Source organism: Grammomys surdaster, unplaced genomic scaffold, assembly GCF_004785775.1.
Source record: "Grammomys surdaster isolate TR1022 unplaced genomic scaffold, NIH_TR_1.0 170, whole genome shotgun sequence".
Classification (NCBI taxonomy): Eukaryota; Metazoa; Chordata; class Mammalia; order Rodentia; family Muridae; genus Grammomys; species Grammomys surdaster.
The window spans coordinates 21,965,908-21,976,177 of NW_021604618.1; the positions used below are offsets into that span (position 1 = coordinate 21,965,908).

At 41.1% G+C, this 10,270-nt stretch overlaps 1 long non-coding RNA gene across 1 annotated transcript; it reads left to right on the forward strand.

Annotated features, from left to right (window-relative positions):
* The first annotated feature begins 3,164 nt into the window (after nucleotides 1-3,164).
* Nucleotides 3,165-8,935, forward strand: LOC114620868. Its single transcript, XR_003711358.1, has 3 exons — nucleotides 3,165-3,303; nucleotides 5,459-5,541; nucleotides 8,369-8,935. It is a non-coding gene; the product is annotated as an uncharacterized LOC114620868 (long non-coding RNA).
* Nucleotides 8,936-10,270: the final 1,335 nt, after the last annotated feature.

Genomic DNA, 10,270 nt, shown 5'->3' on the forward strand with positions numbered 1-10,270 from the left:
TTTGGTTGACTTTTATCTTGTGTTTTATAACAATTCTACGAAATTCAAGTGTCCTAAGTTTGAAATACTATAGCGTCTCCCTTGCTCAGATTTATGCTTATAGTATCAGTTGCAGGTATATGTCACTGCTGCCTGACCTGTGATGTACAGACATTCGTCTGGGGGTTCAGTTTGCCAAGAGGCACAGTGTTTCAGCTCTGGTCTCTTTATATGAATTCTAAGGAAGATCTAATAAGATCTAATGTATTTTCCGTTTTTCTTTTTATGACTTTTTTTTTTTTTTTTTTTTTTTTTGAGACAGATTCTTGTCTGCCTTGGAATTTGCCATATAGATCAGGCCAGCCTCAAAATTGCAACAATCCTTCCACTTTAGCTTTCCAAGTACTATGCTTACAAATCTGGACCCAAACACCTCCATTAGAGGTGGAGACACAAGGGTCAGGAGGTCAAGCTTTGCTATATGCTGAGTTTGAGGCCAGCCTGGACTACCTGCAAGAGCTGCTCTGACAGAGGACCAGGGGTGGCTTCTCAGCACATAAACAACAGCTTTAGAACTGTTCCTTAACTCCAGTGTCAGGAGATCTGGTGCCCTCTTCAGGCCTCTGATGGTATGAGACGTGCACATACATACATGCACCAGGCAAAATTTTCATTATATATACACATAAAATACAATTTTTAAAAAAGGAAACAGTGCAACATTATTTTAGACATTCTAGTATAGATCAACAAATCTTAGCAATTGGCTACCTCTACAGATCTCACAACACATCTAAAAAATGTTTAAAGTCCATTGTGGTGGAATTAGTTGGCGATTCTATCACTTAGAAGACAGAGACAGGAGGCTCAGGAATTCAAGGCATGCCCCAAGTTTGAGGCTAGATTTTTGAGGTGGATTTCTGAGTTTGAGGCCAGCCTGGTCTACAGAGTGAGTTCCAGGACAGCCAAGGCTATACAGAGAAACCCTGTCTCGAAAAATAAACAAACAAACAAACAAATAAATAAATTAGATTCCCTAGTGCTGGGATTAAAGGCATGTTCTACCACCAGCTAGGTTGGTGACTGACCCCTCTCCCTCCCTCCCTGCCTCCCTCCCTCCCTCCTTTCCTTCCTTTTTCCTTTTGAGACAGAGTCTGATTGTGTGTGTTGATATAGACCAAGCTAGCCATGAACTCAGAACCTGCCTCTGCCTCTGGAGTGAAGGTGTGTGTGTGCCACCATTTGTGGCTGTGGTGCTCAGTTTCTTTTTGGTTTTTCGAGACAGGGTTTCTCTGTGTAGTCCTGGCTGTCCTGGAACTCACTCCGTAGACCAGGCCGGCCTCGAACTCAGAAATCCACCTGCCTTTGCACCCCAAGTGCTGGGATTGAAGGCGTGCACCACCACTGCCCAGCTGACAGTCCACTTTCTACTTGGCAATATTTTCCCAAAGGATTTCATAAGGAATTGTGGTTTGAGATGCTGTGGAAAGCAATTTGAAGAGCACTGAGAAGCTGATGAAGAACTGAATATGTTGCATCAGTCTTTCACATATTGCAAGGCCTATTTATTTGATCTTTTTAAAGATTAATTTGTTTCATATATATGTGTGTTTCCTACATGTATGTATATGCAATATGCACTGTGTCCATGTTCGGTGCTGGTGGAGGTCAGGAGGATGTTGGATCTGGATGAATTGAACAGATATAGCTCTGATGAGTGCTTGTCTCATATGCATGAAGTCTGAGTTTTCACTACACACGCACACATCAGGCAGAAGAATTACTATGCCCCAATAAATAGGAAGAACACAGCACTGTGATTCGATGGTAACAGCCCTGGGCACTGTCACCTGAACCTCTGGTTAAGTGAGTTATGGACGGATAAGGCTACTTCTGCCGCTACTTTGGCAGTGCTTCAGCTTAGCACCAGCCTCATTGCTTGACACTGCTCACTTGCATTCCTGGTGTCTGTGCATCTATCTGTCTGTCCCTACTCAGTCTTGTACCTGACCATATTTCTCCTTTGAAGCTCACCTGGCCCCTCAGCTGGCTTCAATATGCTGTGTCTTTCTAAATGAGTTCATTAATATCTAACTGTGGTGACTTTTCCCATTTGTATCAGCTCTGTCTGGATGTAGTAAAACCTCATTGAACACAGAGGTTTGTGTAATCCTTTGCAGGCATTCTGTAGTATGTACAGATACACAATATATATACACATATACATACTGTGTAGTGTAATGTGTTTGGGTGGAGGACATTGTTGCTCACTTGAGAATCAGGACATCCTGTGTAGTAATTCTGCTACATTGCAAATTTGAGGCAAGCCTGGGATACACAAAGTCTCTGCCACCAGCCCAGGTATAAAGGAAAATCAAGGCTGCTTGGCGAGTTGCAGACAATAAATCAGTGTAGCTTGTGAATTTATTATTAAATAGGTTCTAACATTCTAATAATAATATATTACTATCCAGTAGATTCAATAGACAACTGTGTTTTGTTTTTGTATGACATAGCATCCTTACCACAGAGGGAAGCATAGGAATTCAGATTTTATAAATGGCCTAGTAATAACCCCATTGTTTAGAAAGCACTGCTTACCCAGAAGAATGTTTGTCATCACCTCGAAGAGTCACACTATTGCCTTCACTTACTCTCCTGGAAACACCGCTAGAGGATCTCTAAATCCTACAGCTGGAAGAAACAACAAATGCCATTTAACATTTTCTCATTCAGCGTGCAGGTCCAGGTGAGGAAAACTTGCTACTGTATTGACCTTTAAACAGCAGGCAACGTTCAGTCTAAATGGGTCAAAGTCAAAAGACCTGACATCATGAAATTGTTCCTTTGGGTGTAGTGTTAGTCCGGGGATAAAAATCCTTTGGGCCAAGAGAGGAATTACTAGTAACAGTATATGTTAACAGTATTGATAATTTAAAATAGTCATTTGGCCTTCCCGCACTATCTTACTAAAAAGTGAGACTGCCTCCGTGTGGAATGTTTTTCCTCAAGTGAATTACAATAACCCTTAACTTCAACTGGAGCACTGGGCTCTAACCAAAAAAAAAAAAAAAAAAAAAAGAACCACAGAGGGATTGATTGATGTGCGTTTTAGCCAATCGGCGACGGAAAAAGAGCGCGCGAGCAACATGCCGTCCAATCAACACCCGGAGGTGGGGCGGAGCCTTTTGCGCCTCCGCCCCTGGGTTGGCGGACAGGAGAAGGAACGAAGATGGCGGAGTGAGGCGTGCCCCGGGCAGCTGGCCTGCGGGCCCGGGGCAGGCCTCCGGCGAGAAGCGGAGCACTTGTGCTGGACTGTGTGAGGTGAGCTGAGAAGGCCGTCTGTCTGCCGGGTGACGAGCAGATAGTGGGGCGGCACAACCTGGGATGAGGTAGCGGCGAGCCTAGTGAGAGAGCCAGCGGGGCCTGGGCCTGACAGGGCTTTCCATTCGCAGCCGCGTCCCGTCTGCCCCGCCGCCTCCGGGTATGTGGCCACGTCCTTCCCTTACCGGCGCTCTACGCCCTTCCTTGTGCCCTTTGCTTTGGCCGCTGTGTGCTTTACAGTGGTTCTCCGAGTTGGACATACACAGGCTGTATCTGGAAGCCGCTGTGTGCACCTCCAGTTTATTTTTCTAAGAATCTCTCTGTATTGTTTGTAACACCCACAGTGACCCTTTACCGAAGGCGTCATCGGTTAAGGTTAACAGGCCTGTGCAACTGGGTATTTTGTGTCCCTGGCGCGCTGACCTTGAGATTTGCTATAAGAGATTCCCTCTGGTATTTTCATTTGAGTATGTGTATTACAGATAGGTTCTTGCAGCTTTTACCTCATACTCGCACCTGCCAAACTTTTATGACCATAGTAAGCAAGCTTTGTCCTTGTGCGTCCTGATAATGTCCTAATGGCGCATTAATTTCTGCAAACAGGTCTCAGTGGAATTCACCGATATTGATTTCTTACCCAGAATCAAGGGAAACGGCTTATGATGCTTTTCTTTGCTTTTCTTTTTTTAAGAACTATAGTTTTGGAAATACTGCTGGAATCTCATTTGTGTAGTTGGTGTACGCTGGTGACAGTGTAGCACTATCAAAATATTTGTATTTGATTCTTGTTTAATTTTATGGGCCATCTCTTTGTAATTGGGAGTCCCCTTATTTTTATTGGTCTTCAGTTAAATTCTAGGAAGGTCTGTGCTTCTGGTTTCTGGATTGGTGAAACATTTGCTGGGTGTGTTGGTGCTCAGGACTAGAATTTACATCTATCAAAAATCTTGTTTCAAAAAATAAACTGGTATATTAGTGAGAGCCAGTTCAAATGGAAGTATCATAATGTGAGTGTTTGTGATAGATTATATGTTTTTTGTTAGCCCTAGATTAAAGAAGCAGAGCTGACAGCAGAGGGTGAAAAAAAAAAAACCACCCTCCCCTTTAGTAGATTTTTGTTTTTTAATCTAATCCACACATAGAAAAAAAAAGGTATGACCCAGAGAAAAGGAATATAACATCCTTCCTCAACTTAGAGAGGAAAATGTATTTGCACTAAAAGCAAAAGTCTTGCTTTACATTAGGACAACTATAAAGTTCTGGAGGTTTCATGCAGAATTACACAGTTTCTTTCCCCTCCAGAAAGAGTCTACAGGCTGGGCAGTGGGGGCACGCACCTTTAATCCCAGCACTTGGGAGGCAGAGGCAGGCGGATTTCTGAGTTCGAGGCCAGCCTGGTCTACAGAGTGAGTTCCAGGACAGCCAGGGCTACACAGAGAAACCCTGTCTCAAACAAGCAAACAAAACAAAAAACAACAACAAAAAAGACTCTACAGTATCATAAATTCAGAGAGTTACACAAACGCTTCAGAACTACTTCACCAAAAATGTTGATATTTTTAAACATTAATTCCACTACAAGTATACAGAAAGTGACATTATGATATTCCTTTAGAATACTTATGAGAGTGAATTTTTTTTTTAGAATAGTTTGGTTGGAATATCTTTGTATACTTAATACCTGTAGTATCAGTAAAGGATATGTATATCCTTACGTTGGCAGTTTGAATGAAAATGTTCCCCATAAACTCATATGTTTGAATATTTGATCCCCAGTAGGTAGAACTTTTTGGAAAGGATTAGGAAGTCTGGCTTTGTTAGAGGTTTGTATCACTGGGGTCAGGTTTGTATCAAAGACGCAGAGCCAGTCCTATCGGGTCGTCCTTTGCCTCCTGCTTGCTGTTAGAGATGTGAGCTAACCTGTTCCTGCCACCATAGGTTTCCTTCTGCCTCTTGCTTGCTGTTAGAGATGTGAGGTTACCTGTTCCTGCCACCATGCCTTTGTGTGCCACCTTTGGACTCTAACCCTCCGGCACTGTAAGCCCAACTAAGTGATTTTTTTTTTAAAATGAATTACTACCTTGGACATGGTGTCTTATCACAGTGATAAAAAAAGAAGCCAAGACACTTACCTTTATGTTCTTTTTATTTTTAGGAACCTTATCACACAAGATGAACATTTTCCTGACCTTAGGTGCTTTTATATTCAGCTCAACATTCGAACTCAGGACTTTGCAAGTAAGTAGTAATGGGATAGTCATTCCAAGTACTGTTGTGGCGGCTTGAAAAGGGCTCCATAGAAGCAAAACACTAAACTGTTAACAGCAACAGAAGATGAAGGTAAAAATGAGTACAAGCCAGATACCATGGCACTGCTTTTATTCCCAGCTCTTAGGACTTGGGAAACTGCAGTGAGGATTCAGAGTCTGGGCTATATAGCAAGACATTTGTGTTAATAAATAAAACCCACAAGACCTAGTTATTGGTAATATCTATTGCACAATGTGTACACACACACACACAGAGGACCATACTACTGGCTTCTATTTTTTGGGGGGGTGGGGTGGGGGTTTGTTTTGTTTTTTTAGATTTATTTATTTATTTTCTGTGAGCACACTGTCACTGTCTTCAGACACACCAGAAGAGGGCATCAGATCCCATTACATATGGTTATGAGTCACCTTGTGGTTGCTGAGAATTGAACTCAGGACCTCTGGAAGATCATTCAGTACTCTTAAGTGCTGAGCCATCTCTCCAGGCCACTATTTTGCTTTTTGTTGTTGTTGTTGTTTTGGTTTTTCGAGACAGGGTTTCTCTGTGTAGCCCTGGCTGTCCTCACTCTGTAGACCAGGCTGGCCTCGAACTCAGAAATCCGCCTGTCTCTGCCTCCCAAGTGCTGGGATTAAAGGCGTGCACCACCACTGCCCAGCCAATTTTTTTTTTTTTTTTTTTTTTTTACACAAGAGTTGCCATGGTCATGGTTTCTTCACAGCAGTAGAAACACCAAGACAATAAGCCATGTTCTTAGCTCCCACCCCAGTTGTAATTTTATTTTGAGATAGTAAGGATCAAAACCATGACCTCGGATGCAGAGAGGCAGGCAGCAGATCTCTGCTCTATATAGAGAGTTGGAGAGGACTATCAGTGAGACACCGCCTCAAAAAACAAACACCTCAGAAAAAAAAATCCGAGAAAATAAACCCCCAAGACCTTGCTTTCTAAGTATTATCAACCCCAGTTTTCAGTTATTTGTTTTATATAATATTTATATGTTTTATGCATATGAGTGTTTTGCCTGTATGTATATCCAGCACATGTATGTCTGGTGCCCATGGAAGTCAGAAGAGAGTGCTGGAACCACAGGAGGTTATGAGATGTCACGTGGGGAGCCAAGAACTGAACCTGGCTCCCCTGGAGTAGCAGCCAGTACTCTTAACCACTGAGGCATCTCTCCAGGTCCTACTGGTTTTGTTGGCTAGTTGGTTGGTTGTATTATGATGGAATCTCTTTGTGTCAGCCAGCATAGCCTTGAATTCCCAGTTCTACTTCAGTCTTTTAATTACTGCTATTATAAACATATGTCCACATACTCAGTTTTTTTTTTTTTTTTTTTGGTTTGGTTTTTCGAGAATACTCAGTTTTGATTACTAAAAACATTTGTATTTTAATTATTAATTTGTTTTCCTTTCCTTAATGTAGTAGCAGGGGTGAAATCCAGGGTTTCATAAAATGTTGGACAGATAGATAAACAGCCCTGTATGTGCTTTCGTTTTAGTTTTAAGATACATTTATTTTATTTTAATTAATTATCTTTTTTTGAAACATGGTCTCACTCTGTACCCCAAGCTGTCCTGAGACCAAGGTCTCTAGCTCTTAACACCTCTCAAGTTGCTAAGATTACATATATGTAGTCATGATCTATACCTGTTTATTTGGGATTTTTGTTGTTGTTATAATAATAATTGAGATGAGATTTTACTCCTTAATTATGGTTGCAACTTTATATCGATCAGGCTGGTCTTGAACTCACAGAGATCCATCTGCCTCTGCCCCTGTCTCCCAAGTGCTGGAATTAAAAGCCATGTGCCACCATTCCCTTACCCACCTGTACTTTGTTTCCTAAGTTACAAGTACCTATCAGCACAAAGTCTCATGGCCATTATATTACTTTTTCTAGGCATTATATAACTACCCATACCCATGGTGCTAGGGACCAGACCCAGGACCTTGCACATGCTAGTGCCACTGAGGTGTATCTCCATCAAACTATAAAGATTAGAGCCCCAAATGAAGCCAGTGTTAGGGTCATTCTCAATCATTTCCCAGGCCTCTGATGGGTGTGGACTTTTGGCAACATAACTAGTGTTCACACTGATTTCTGTGGCTGTTCTCCCCACCCCATACCCTTTTTTGTGTGTCTGTTTTTGTTCTTTAATATGTGTTCTCAATATGTTGTCCAGAGAGTTGTTTATAAACCACATTTCTTAATGTGTGTGTTTGTATGTACTCCTACACATATATAGAGGAGGAGGCTTCTCCTCCAGTTCTAGGACTATATAGGCTTATGGCAGAATTGTTTTTTTGGTTTACCTCGTATTTATGACTTTTTCCCTACATGTGTGTGTGCTCTGTGTTATGATCTGTCATGTGTGTGTACAAATAATAGTTAACGTTCTATCCATCTTCAGGACTTTTAAATAAGAGATATGTAAGCATTTACTTTAGAAACTCATGTGTGTGAATGCTGGGAACTGAACTAGGGTCCTCTGACAGCATAAGTGTTCTTAACTACTGAGCCATCTCTCTAGCCCACAGTTTCTATTTGAGGGATAGAAAAGATGTCATTTGTTTGTTTGTGTTAAAGTCTCACCACGTAAAGTCATCCTGGCTTTCAATGCTGTAATTCTTATGCCCCGGCCTTAGTACTACAGGATATAAGTGAACATATGCTAAACTATTTGTGTGCACATGTATGTGTATGTTTTAAATACTGGTTTTTACAAGTAAGTTTATATAGAAGTGCCTGTCCCAATCTTCCTGTTTTCCATTTGATTTGTGTTTCCAGGAGTTCCTGTGTGGACTGCTCAGTGAGATGTCCTGGTTCTTCCATCCCGTTACTTTCCCCAGTGAGATGCAGTGTCTTTCGACAGATTACCTCCATGGTTTAGGATGCAAAGACTGCTTTTCTTTTATTTCACGTCAGACTCAACACAGAAAAGCCCTGAGGATACAGCTGCCCTGTTGACATCAGGAAGAAAATACACAACTGACTTGGGTCCTCTGCAGTTTTTTAACTGGAAAGACACCGTTTGCAAGCAGAAGGAAGATGCTGAATGTGAAACAAGCGCTTTGGTTATGTGGTGTGAGTTGTTCTCTTTTTCAAAGATCCAAACAAGAAGACTGAACAAATACCAAATGTGGGTGACTTCAGGTTTTTTTTAAAATGTCTTCCATTTTTAACACTATTATAAGCACAGTTGAAACCACAGAGGTAAATTCCAAATATTTAATATAATTCGAGGTAAAAGAAATGTTATCTAAGTTCTGGCTCACTCTTTGACAGATTTCCTGGACAAAAACAAGATACAATAAAAGCAGAAACCAGGTTTGGTTTCATAAGGGAGTGAAACCATTACAGTTTTATGTGTATAAATCCACATTTTTAAACAAGATTTTTCTCTTGGAGAAGAAACCTGTTGTTTATAAGAAGGCTTTGGACAGTTTGATAGTCTTAAATGTTTGGGTTTTGACTGTTTTGCTTTGCTTTTTTAATCCTTCTCAGGAAGGACCAGCTGGCCCTGTGGCTAGTTCAGAATGGGAAGAAAACATAGGATGAGGTGATGCTCACCCTGTACTGCCAGCACGTGGGAGGCTGAGGCAGGAAGATTAGATGTTCAGGGCCAGCTTGGACATCATGATGAGACTCAAAACCGCAGGAAAAAAATGGAGCCCAGTAACACCCTCTTTTATATTCCTTTTGTGGAATCACATGGAGCATGGGAGACTGGTTTTCCATGTGTCTGGAAGGGAACCGGCATATGTGGTCTGTCAGTTAGGGTGATGTGGTGGACCCTGTTGGGTAACTTGCCTTCAGGAATGAAGGGAAAACTAAGGCTTGGCATATAAATCCTTTCTTCTAAGAAAAAGAAGCAAAGCTGTCTAATGTAGCATTGTCTGACTTTTTAACATTTTTACATTATGTAGTTGCATTTTTTTTTTTTTATAAAAGTATAAATAACTTCCTTCAACCCAAGATGGGTACTTGGACAGATTTTTTTCTAGGTGATAATGTAATGTTATTCTGAAATTCTGGGACTCAGGTAAATTTTCCCAGTTTGAATTGAGCTGTCTTACCAGAGAATGGGCCTCAGAAGCAATGTTCCCAGTCCTGTGGTTGGTTCACTATAATCTCAGAAGAAATTTGGGATCTGAATAAAGCTTCAAATAGGAAAAGCAGATCCAATAAGAAGTGTGGATCTAGTTGCTAGTCACTATAGATTTAAAGGAAATTCAGGGCCTTGGTGGGGAAATAACTCAAGAAAACTAGTTCCAAAAAGAGGTGATACGTGCTCTTTTCTTCCTTTAATAGCTATGTTGTTATGTGGAACTCTTGTGGAAATATCTCTTTGCTTCCCAGTCATTGTAAGTCTATTATATGGGATGCCAGGCTTGTATATGAAAGGGTTCCATTGTTTGCAATGGCTGCCAGTAGAGAGGGAGTTTGAAGCTTGTTAGATGAGTTAGAAACAGATGCTGTTGGAGCTGATTCTGGAACAGTTTCTCAGTGCTGCAGGTGCTGTGAATTTGAGTCATAGAAACGATCAAAATTAGGAAATGTTGAACATTCATGGTTAGTCAGATTGGGCAACAAATTTGAATTTATGCTAAAAGCTTTTTCATAAATATTTATTATAAATAACCTATTAATGAGAGCAAATAATGATAAAACATTGGAGAAATAGCAAGT